Below are 11,432 nucleotides of genomic sequence, written 5' to 3' on the forward strand. Positions count from 1 at the left end.
TCATATACTAAATTACATAAACTAATTATCAACTAATTTTCATAATAAAGTAAATTGTATTAAACTAATAACACTAATATCGTTAATTAAGTTATGCTAATTTTATGTATTTTAGTTAAACTAATTTAATTCATCCATTAAATAAATTTAAACAACTAATTAAACTAATTTTATGACTAAACTAATTCAACTAAGCATGTACCATATTATTAAACTAATATTAGCTAACTTACGTAAAAAGTAAATTACATTATTTGTATACAACTATTCTATAATAAATTAAATATTTATTTAATAAAAAAATATTAATAACATAATATAACAACAATATAAAATATTTATCACCAATTGAGTAACATAATATAACAGTTATAACAATTTTTATATAAGACAGATCACTAACCTCTTTCGAACTAGTTGTATTTAAAAAATTGATTGTCTTGTCAGCACCGTTAGTAGTCAGTACGGCGACCTAAACAAAAGCACCGTAATTAATTAGCACGGCGGTATTGTAATTAATTAACACGAACGCCTTAGCCAAAATACATTAACAATAGGCTCACCAATTCTGCCCGCGAACAAAGCTATGGCCAGAGACACCGAGAGGGACAATCCTCGACAAGCCAAATCTGAGACACCAATAGGGAAGGCAAATCGCAAACACAACAAATGTCTTTCGGCTCTGGAGGAACTTTGGCCGAGAAGCTGAGTGAGAAGTGAGAGGGATGATGCAAATAGAATTGGGAGAGCTCAGAAATAAGGAAATGAGAAATGAGAAATGAGGTGCGGGGTGAAGGGTGAAGTTTGGTTCGTTTATATAGACAGTCGGAGTTCACGATGCTGGAGCAAGCCCACGTGATTGCAGCTTTTGTTTCTGTCCGTAGCTAGCCACCACGGGGTGCTAAGCTGAGATAGCTTTTGTTTGTTTTTCCGTAGCTAGGCACCACGGGATGCTAAGCTGAGATTCCACCAGCTAAGAAGCACGTAAATACAAAAGCTCTGGCGGGTCTTAGCAATCAGAAGACAGGAAATTGCATGGACGAGGGGCGCATGGCTTTAAAAAGTTGTCTGGTGCACAGCTTTAAAAAAAAAAAAAAAAGTTGAATCTGTCAGGTGCAGGGCTGACAGAGCCCGGCACCTGATAACTCAATGACACAATTCTGTCAGGTGCCGGCTGCCAATTTTTTTTTAATTTTTTTTTTAAATTGGGGTGTCAGCAGCCCGGCACCTGATAACTCAATGACACAAACAGTTCTGTCAGGTGCCGGCTGCCAATTTTTTTTTAAATTTTTTTTTTAAATTGGGGTGTCAGGTGCCATAGATTTATACTCCCACCCTGTCAGATCCGTAGTTGTCCGACAGTTTTTTTTTTTTTACCTATATTCTGATCAATTAGCCTCCAATATATGAGTGTATATTACTTAGTAAGTCTCCAAATCTTATCCTGTGGTTGATTGTAACTATCTTGCCAATTGGGCCTATAAATCTGAAATCAGTATAATATTGGATATGACCATCCCAATATAAAGCAACTTTCAATGGATGTTGAAGATCCATTAAAACATATGCTAACAAGCCTTCAAATGCAATGTAAACTACAGTCAATTCATCTCAAATGTTGAAAAATACTATAAATAAAAAGTATATTCTAAAACCAATCATATCTTGTAAATGTAGGTAACTCCTAAACTTCTAAATTGCCCACAGGTATTACGTTCTATGCTGTGAAAGAATCTTTCAAAAATAAAAGTCTATAGCAGTCTCTTATTTCTTTTCATTTTGACATAACCACACATTAATTTAGCTTAATATCTATAGTGCCAGCATTCATATTCGCCAACAACCAGTAAAGAATAAGAAAAGATTTCAAGAACCACCTAGCAATAACTGAAAAAGAGTAGACATACATGTATCTAAAGTCTTGAATGTAATATGGCTGCAAATGTGGGATAAGATGTAAGAAAAAATTGAATGTGTGGTGTGTTTTGTTTGGCCCCTGAAGAAGTTAGGGTAGGAAGAGAGGGATTGAGGGGAAATTAGTTTTTAGGTCCCTGATGAAGTTCTTAGTACCGGGGAGTAGAACAGGCTTCTTAGATATGCTAAAAAACTCATTTATCAAATGAGTTTTTTTATTAATAAATGCATTTCAAAAATGGGTTTTAAGGCCAAAAAACGCATTCATCCTATGAGACTTTTTAAAATAACGCATTCTATTAATGCCCTATTTAACCAATTTTTTCTATTTAGATAAATTTATGAAAATTAAAATAATGTATTTGAAAATTGCGTTTTTATTTGGAAAAACACATTCCCTAGATGCGTTTTTTCACCCTTTGGGAAGAAACTCAAAAATCACCACCCTTTGGAAAGTTAGTTTAAAAACTTCCACTTTTTGGGAATTTACTCTTATGTAAGCTTGACCCCAGTTTTGCTTAATTGCAGGTTTGTTCATTTTTTGTCAATCTTTACCTTGGCTCTGTTTTTGTATCAATTTCAACTGATATTTTGTTGATGATGCAGGCTGAAGTAGCTCTTCTACAAAACATGAAAGTTGTAGACTTTTGAGTTTTCTTTCCAATGCCTCCAAAATCACCTAATTTGGAGCTCTGTAGATGGATAAATGACCAAATTACCCTTGATTGGTCAATCCCCTATTTCAACTTTCGACAACAAACATGGTTGATTGTATTTTGATATTTTGACTTGGAAAACTTATGAACTAGATTTTAATGTCTGCATTCAAAATGTAGAGCTGTGTATTAGCTTCAAAATGGCTCAAGAATCAACTCAATCCAATGCTTGTAGCTCAATATATACCAATAGGTGTCAAAGTTGGAAAACTTTTCCTCTTTTATTCTTGATTGCATTTTCTCTTTGCACTTCATATTCTCTTTAAATCACTTTAAAATCATCAACAATTATCAACTTATCTTCTGGACTCACTTAAATTGATGATTGAATCATTAAACCTATAAAAACATGAAATTTTCACCATTTTAAACCATAGAAATGCAATTTTTCACTTAGGCCACAAAATGCATAATTTCACAAGAACTTAGTTCATTAGCTATAAAAATAAATAAAGCATATCAAAATGAAATAATAAAACACATTTAAATTACTCAAAATACATACATATTAGAGGGGCACTAGGTGAAATCTTCAGAAATCTTAGAAAAGGTTTCCAACATTTTCCCTTTTTATTCACTTTATCCTTCTAATATTGTTTTAATATTTCCCTTTGAAATTGTCATTTTCCAATAGTCTCCCTCTACTTTAAATGCGCTGTTCGTATTTATTCTCATATATCCTCAAAACTGAAAATTCAGTGCAAAAGGTGCCAATTGAGACAAAATCAATATTCCAGAGTAGAAATCTGGCATTATATATATATATATATATATATATATATATATATATATATATATATATATATATATATATATATATATATATGTATGTATGTATGTATGTATGTTAGCCTATTTGAAAAGCTGAGAGACCAACATTGCAATTTTCTAAGTTCTAAGGAATTTGTAAGCTAGTAACAAATAGAAATACTAGGTATTGTTTGTCAAAAGAATTTGCATAAACATCAATGTCCTTAAGTTGTGGTGTTAAATTAAAGACCAAAACATCAATGTCCTAAAGTCACTTTTTATAGATAAACTTTATTAAAATTACCTCTTACCTCCCAATTGAACATAGACCAAAAAATACAAAAAAAAAAAAAAAAAACCGTCAATTGGGTTTGAAGTCACTGCTCATTAGGGACTGGCAGCAACAGACTTTAGATGATTTGCAGATAAACCACGCACTAATGATTTGGAATATTTTCTGGACTTCTAGACCCATGAATTTTCGGCTCCATTTCACTAGAATCTGTTGTTTGGCCCAACCTGAACAAGGCTCCACACATCCTACTCAACATTCAAGTTCATGGCCCCTAAGTTCTGTGTCAATACTGCTCAGGTAATCATTTTGTCCTTCTCTTTTGGTAGTTTCTGTAAATAGGTAGATAAAATAGAAACCCATGTAAATGTTGGATAACAGGCCACACAAATAGAAAATTTGTGCAGCTCATACTAGTTTGTGTAATTATTAGGATCACTGGGTGAGACACACTTTATGTGTGTGTATATTTTAGGAAAAAGTAAATAATGAAAAGATATAGAATAAGAAACTACTTAGAGCAAAAGAATTAATTATAGAGTATTGGGATATTTTTAATTGAAGTTAGCAGGAAGACTTGGGTATATATATATATATATATATATATATATATATATATAAATATATATGTGGTAGTAGTGGATAAGTTCCGATAAGTACGGAACTTAGAAGTAACAGTTATGTCAATATGGCCCGTATGGAGTATGAGATGGCAATATAATACTTCATCATGCAAGGAGAAAATTGGAATAACAAAAAAAAGACAAAAAAAATTTTAAACACAAATTATAACTATTTGGCAAAAAAACCTTGAAAATACTTGCAAAACCTCTAATATTAAATTGCACGTAATTAGCAACATAATTTTAGAGTAATTACATTTGATCAAAGGTGATACAATCTCTCGTTACTAGAAGGGGGGGATGGGTTAGGGAGAAGGGAATGTAAATAAGAAATCTTGGGTTTAAAACCTCCTACTTACACTAAAAATAAAACAAAATAAGAAAATCTCTAGTTACAATGTTTGATCAAACAAAGTTACAATGGCACAACAGCGTAATTCGTTTAGGATGGGAAGTTTTGAAGAAGTTGACGGTAGATTTTCTCTCTTCTCTGCTTTTGTAGATAGAAAAGCGTATTTTAGGAAAATGGAAGCAATATTTTGCTAAGCTCATTTGGGTTTGTTTATGTAAGCATTAAAATATGAGAGCTAAGTGTAACTCTCAATGCCTATTGCTAGCTATGTTATACCTCATAGGGTTTATGTGAAATTAATTTCATAGAATAATACTTTTGTATAAAATTCTGTAGATCTTTGCACCTATTCAGTGCAATTGATTTGCAGAAAAATGTGAGAAAGTCACTTCAAAAAGTAGTTCTTGAGTTAGTTATGGCAAAAAAGTCACAGTCAGAAACAACGGCGATGTTGAAGTTGAGAATTGTTCATAGAAGAAAAGTAAACCAGAAAACAGAAATCAAGAGCCAAGAATGGGACTCTTCACCTACACCATAGCCGGTGGCGGTTTCATCTTGATCGGTGCTTGGGAATCGTTCGTATCTTCCTCTGAATGTATCCAAAATACGCCACTATCTCCGCCCCTTACCAGCCCTCGCGCCATTTCAGCTATTAACAACCGCAGCACTCAAACGAAAAAGGCCCCTCTTTCTTCATCATCTGTAACATGCTTATCAATCCCCGTCCTTTCTTTCCTCTTCATTCTAAACTCTCTCATCTCCATCTCCGACGCCCTCAACTCCAAAGACCACGTTGGTTTCGCCTTCCAGTTAGAGGTAATCGCAATTGCTCTCCTTTTTTTCCTCAACTCAACTCTGGGTCTCTTCGCTCATGTCAAGATTTCGTTTCAATTTGCTTCGGCAATCCTCAATATGCTGCTTCTTTTCGCTTTCGGAGAAGAATTTTTGTTCTTTTACGTTAGAAGAAAGGACCCCAGTGGGGTAGTAAACCGGTACTACGATCTCTTCCTCGTGCCAATAGGCATTTGTCTGTTTTGTACTATTCTTGACCTGAAAAGTCCGAAATCGAATAATGCAAGATTTTGGACGCGGGGTTGGACTGGTTTTACAGGGTATGTGGATAGGTAAGATGGGATTCAGTTTCTTGATCAACCCAAAAAAAAAAGAAAAAAAAAACCAATACTGATGTCTATATATGCACATCGTGAATCGGTATAAACATGAAACATAAAGACATTTTGTTCGTTATCTAGCCAATAGGTCCAGCTGTGCAACCCACAATGCTATATGCAAGAGGGCACAAGTTTAGAAACCTGTATCCTGATCTACTCTTGTCTACCAAGTGAGGCGGAGATGAACAGTGTACCATCAAAGAAAGCAAAATTAAATGACATGAACACAAACAGGAGCCAAATGTCGTGAAACACTATAATTGCAACTTTAAAAAAAATTATAACCGAACTCACAATGCAGATCAATATCCTCTTCACTAGCTAACCCAAAAAAAAAAAAAAAAGATTCCCTCGTTGCATTTATCCAAACTCTATGTCACAAAAAATTTAGCAAATGAGCTAATCTAAGCTATTCACTTCACAAAACTAAGATCCAAATATCTACCAGGTTTATTTGGTCTTGATTTGATGAACCAGGTTTATTTGGGATGGTAGCACTAGCGGGACGCTAAGTGCCATTATGTCTTTGATTAGTCTGTGCTGTATTTAATTTTGCTTTCTTTGATGGTACACTGTTCATCTCTGCCTCACTTGGTAGACAAGAGTAGATCAGGATACAGGTTTCTAAACTTGTGCCCTCTTGCATATAGCATTGTGGGTTGCATGGCTGGACCTATTGGCTAGATAACGAACAAAATGTCTTTATGTTTCATGTTTATACGGATTCACGAAGTGCATATATAGACATCAATATTTTTTTTTTTTGGGTTGATCAAGGAACTGAATCCCATCTTACCTATCCACATACCCTGTAAAACCAGTCCAACCCCGCGTCCCAATCTTGCATAATTCGATTTCGGACTTTTCAGTTCTAGAATAGTACAAAACAGACAAATGCCTATTGGCACGAGGAAGAGATCGTAGTATTGATTTTCTACCCCCTGGGGTCCTTTCTTCTAACGTAAAAGAACAAAAATTCTTCGCCCAAAGTGAAAAGAAGCAGCATATTGAGGATCGCCGAAGGAAATTGAAACGAAATCTTGACATGCGCGAAGAGACCCAGAGTTGAGTAGAGGAAAACAAGGAGAGAAATTGCGATTACCTCTAACTGGAAGGCGAACCAACGTGGTCTTTGGAGTTGAGGGCGTCGGAGATGGAGATGAGAGAGTTTAGAATGAAGAAGAAAGAAAGGACGGGGATTGATAAGCGTGTTACCGATGATGAAGAAAGAGGGGCCTTTTTTGTTTGAGTGCTGCTGTTGTTAATAGCTGAAATGGCGCGATGGCTGGTAAGGGGCGGAGATAGTGGCGTATTTTGGATACACTCCCAAGCACCGATCAAGATGAAACCGCGACCGGCTATGGTGTAGGTGAATAGTCCCATTCTTGGCTCTTGATTTCTGTTTTCTGGTTTACTTTTCTTCTCTTTATCCTCAGGTGAGTAGTCTTCAATGCAATCAGTACCCAGATTTTCTCAAAGCCACTTTCTATAAACTTGAAGTATGAATAGCGCCATGATTTCTTGAAGAGAAGGATTCCCAAACTCTCAAGAGCCCGACAGCAAACCCCGGTCATATACCAGCATAAAACCAAGACCAATCAGACTTGATGTGGCCTTTATCATCATGAGTAGGCCCATTTGTTGTAGACAACTTGTGTTCCGAGCAATTGTTTGGGAGCGGTTTGCCACAAAGTCCTCTATTTCCTTCATAGATAAATGGATCGGTCAAGGTCTGAAGTTGATTTCTTGCAGGTATTGGTCCTAAAAGTTTATTGTGTGACAAATTCAGGGAGTTCAATGAATACAAATCAGATAAGCTTTCGGGGATTGCACTGAAGAGTACATTCATTGATATATCAAGCGCTTCAAGTTGCTGATCTTCTCGGCGATCCTTCCAGTCAAATGATTCTGTGAAAGATTCAAAAATTTCAATTGATCGAGTTCCATTATCTCATCAGGGATCTCGCCAACGCTATAATCTCCTTCTTGGCTTGATACCATGGTACTAATGTTATTAAAGCAGTGAGGAATAAATCTACTCAAGTTATTATGTGCTAAGTTCAGCACTCGAAGATGTGAGAGTTGGTAAAGCGTATCAGAAATAGCTCCATGGAAGTTATTTGACTGAAATTTTAGACATATTAAATTTGATAACCTTTCCCCAATCCAAGCTGGTATAATATCCTTTAGTCCGTTGTCACCGAGATCAAGAATTTGCAAATGTCATGGGAATAAAAACATATGTGCATAATAGACATACATATTAGTACCTTGTGTGTGATGCATGTGAATGAAAACATATTTTATAGTATGTGTATAATACCTTCCCATGAACAACAATTTTCTCCAATCCAAGATAACAGACGATTCGATTCATCTATCAACCTATACTTGAATTGAAGAAGAGCTTGTTGTTCATTCTCAATATAAGAGACATTCGAATAATTATGAGCTTGTTTGCTGCTGCCAAATGTGAATTGGCTGGTTACAGGAATAGAATTGAATAAGAAGAGTAGTAGTGAAGATGAAGAAGTACAAAGAAGATGATGCTCCATTGGATTTCTTTGGTATTATTGGTTTATTTGATATAGTTATCTCAGATGAGTGGCCTCATTTATACACTTACAAAAAGCATCACTTCACCATTTTGTGTTTGTGGGAAGTAGAATGGAACCATACAAAGATGATAAAGGACGACGACTTCAAGTCCTCATGGAAAAAAATTTGTTAATGTGGTGGAGGGGAAAGACAGCGTGGAAAATCCTTGCGTGCTTGTGGGGAAAATCTTTGGTGACATACAAATGGAAATATTAATTCATTTTATTTTTGGATTTTAATTTAATTTGGATACTGACGTTACCATAAAAAATCAATCCTAATTATGTTTTCTTATTCTAATGAACTAGTGATCGCAGCACACTATATGTATGCGTAAATGATTCAACTTATATTTAATTGTAAAAATTAGTTTTCTGGAAATTAGTTTTACATTTTGAGAATTCATATTTTATGAAATTTTGTGTGAAAACAATATACATGAGCAGTTTTTTTTTTTTTTAGTTATCATTAACTGTAAGCATTAGCAATATGTTAGGAAATTGGCTTAATTTCTTTTAGGTAAAATTCCTGTTTTGTGTGGAAGTAACTAGTTTTCTAATTGGATTTAGTTACTTGAAGTAGTAGTCAAGTAAATTCCTATTTAGCTAGATACTATTTTCTACTCTATATGAGTTTAGGAAATAGTATTGATTTCCAATTGTTATTTGGTTTTTTTGGCAGTAATGTTCCCTATAAATAGGTGGGTTGGCATACTACAAAGATACACAAGAAAGGAGTGAGAGAGTTCTTAGTAGGTGAGAGGGTTATACAAGAGTTGGGGCTTGGGAATCAAGTTGTAATCTTGTGGTGTTTTTCTCTCATATAAGAACAAGTTTTTCTCTCCGTGGATGTAGGCTTGGTGATTAAGTCGAACCACGTTAATTCTTGTGTGTTGTTCATCGTTCGTGTTAGATATTGTTTTCTATTAAATTGTTGATATTTTCTTTTTCAAATAATTGGCCTGATACCCCAACAAATGGTATCAGAGCTCCGTTGGGGTTTTGGTTAATTATTTGAAATTGAGTGGGTGGTGCTATACCATGGGGTTTGGAACTATACAGTTTCCAATTCAACCGTTTAATGGAACTACAAGTTTTACTCTTTGGCAAAGAAGAGTGAAGGATGTTCTAGTTCAACAAGGTTTGGCAAAAGCGTTGAATGGAAAGAACAAGAAGCCAGAGAGCATGAATGATGATGAGTTTGAAGAGTTGGACGCAAGATGTGCGAGCACGATTCGGCTCTATGTGGCGGACAACATCATAAATAATGTGATAGATGAGGAAGATTCTGCAGCAGACCTCTGGAAAAAATTGGAAAAGCTTTATCTGGCTAAAAGCTTATCCAATAAGTTGCATATAAAGCGGCAACTTTATGCACTAAAGATGGTGGAGGGTGGCAGTCTCATGGATCACATGAATACGTTCAACGGAATTTTGGATCAACTCCAAAAGGTTGGCATAGATATTGAGGAAGAAGATAAGGCCCTTTTACTTCTTACCTCAGTCTCTGATTCCTACGAAAGTGTCGTGACAACCCTGTTGTATGGGAAGGACACTTTAGAGTTCGAGAATGTGCAGTCTTCTTTGTTGGATCATGAAAAACAAAGGAAGGCAAACCAGGATGTGCTACAAGAAGCTGCGTTAATTGCTCGAGGTGAGAATAAAAGAGGAAAACAATTTGGCGGTGAATCTAAGGCAGGTGGTTCAAAGGCCAAGGGAAAGGGTGGAATCCAGTGCTTTGGTTGTCATGAGTTTGGCCATATCAAAAAATATTGCCCTCATCGAAGGAAAAATGATGAGAATGACTATGATAATGTTGCTGGATATGCATCGGGTGGAGATATTCTCACAATCTCCAAAGGTAATAATACTTCTTCTCGTGATGGTTGGATTTTAGATTCTGGATGTGTTTCACATGTTTGCTCCAGGTTAGACTATTTTGATACTCTCCAAAGAAAGAAGGCAGGTTTTATGTCCTTGGGTGATGGATCTACTTGTCAAGTCAAAGGTGTTGGAGTGGTGAAAATCAAAATGTTGAATGGAGAGATTCGTTCTTTGGGTGGTGTGGCTTATGTCCCAAAATTACGAAGGAATCTAATTTCTTTGAGCCAGTTAGACTCCGAGGGTTACCATTTTTCCGCTGCAGGTGGAGTCTTGAAAATCACACATGGCGATACGGTCTTGTTGATAGGGAAGAAGTATGGTAATCTGTACCATTTGAATACCTCAATGAATTGGGAGCGGCAGGGGATCCAAGAATGCTCTCAAATTACAAATGGTGGTGAGAGGAAAAATCCTGCTATGGAAGAGGGTGAATTGAGGCCCCTCTCGCGAGTCAACTAGATGTTGGACTCGGTTAACTACACACGTTCATTTGCCAATTGAATCAATTGAAAACAAGACCATATTGATTCGGGTGTGTAGTTAGGCACCAAGGTACTTGGTAAGAAAAGGTAAATGGAGTTTTTTGGATGTTTGCTGTGTTTGCTAAAAGAAATTTTGCCAAGGTGGAGATTTGTTAGGAAATTGGCTTAATTTCTTTTAGGTAAAATTCCTGTTTTGTGTGGAAGTAACTAGTTTCCTAATTGGATTTAGTTACTTGAAGTAGTAGTCAAGTAAATTCCTATTTAGCTAGATACTATTTTCTACTCTATATGAGTTTAGGAAATAGTATTGATTTCCAATTGTTATTTGGTTTTTTTGGCAGTAATGTTCCCTATAAATAGGTGGGTTGGCATACTACAAAGATACACAAGAAAGGAGTGAGAGAGTTCTTAGTAGGTGAGAGGGTTATACAAGAGTTGGGGCTTGGGAATCAAGTTGTAATCTTGTGGTGTTTTTCTCTCATATAAGAACAAGTTTTTCTCTCCGTGGATGTAGGCTTGGTGATTAAGCCGAACCACGTTAATTCTTTTGTGTTGTTCATCGTTCGTGTTAGATATTGTTTTCTATTAAATTGTTGATATTTTCTTTTTCAAATAATTGGCCTGATATCCAACACAATACAACTAAAATT

General features: G+C 35.6%; 1 long non-coding RNA gene across 1 annotated transcript; it reads right to left on the bottom strand.

Annotated features, from left to right (window-relative positions):
* Positions 1-4,467: 4,467 nt before the first annotated feature.
* LOC140016363 (uncharacterized) lies at positions 4,468-8,446 on the bottom strand. The gene is made up of 2 exons (XR_011822747.1): positions 8,143-8,446; positions 4,468-7,727 (listed from the first exon to the last, which is right to left on the bottom strand). It is a non-coding gene; the product is annotated as an uncharacterized lncRNA (long non-coding RNA).
* Between the last annotated feature and the right edge of the window lie 2,986 nt (positions 8,447-11,432).

Source organism: Coffea arabica, chromosome 11c, assembly GCF_036785885.1.
Source record: "Coffea arabica cultivar ET-39 chromosome 11c, Coffea Arabica ET-39 HiFi, whole genome shotgun sequence".
Lineage (NCBI taxonomy): Eukaryota > Viridiplantae > Streptophyta > Magnoliopsida > Gentianales > Rubiaceae > Coffea > Coffea arabica.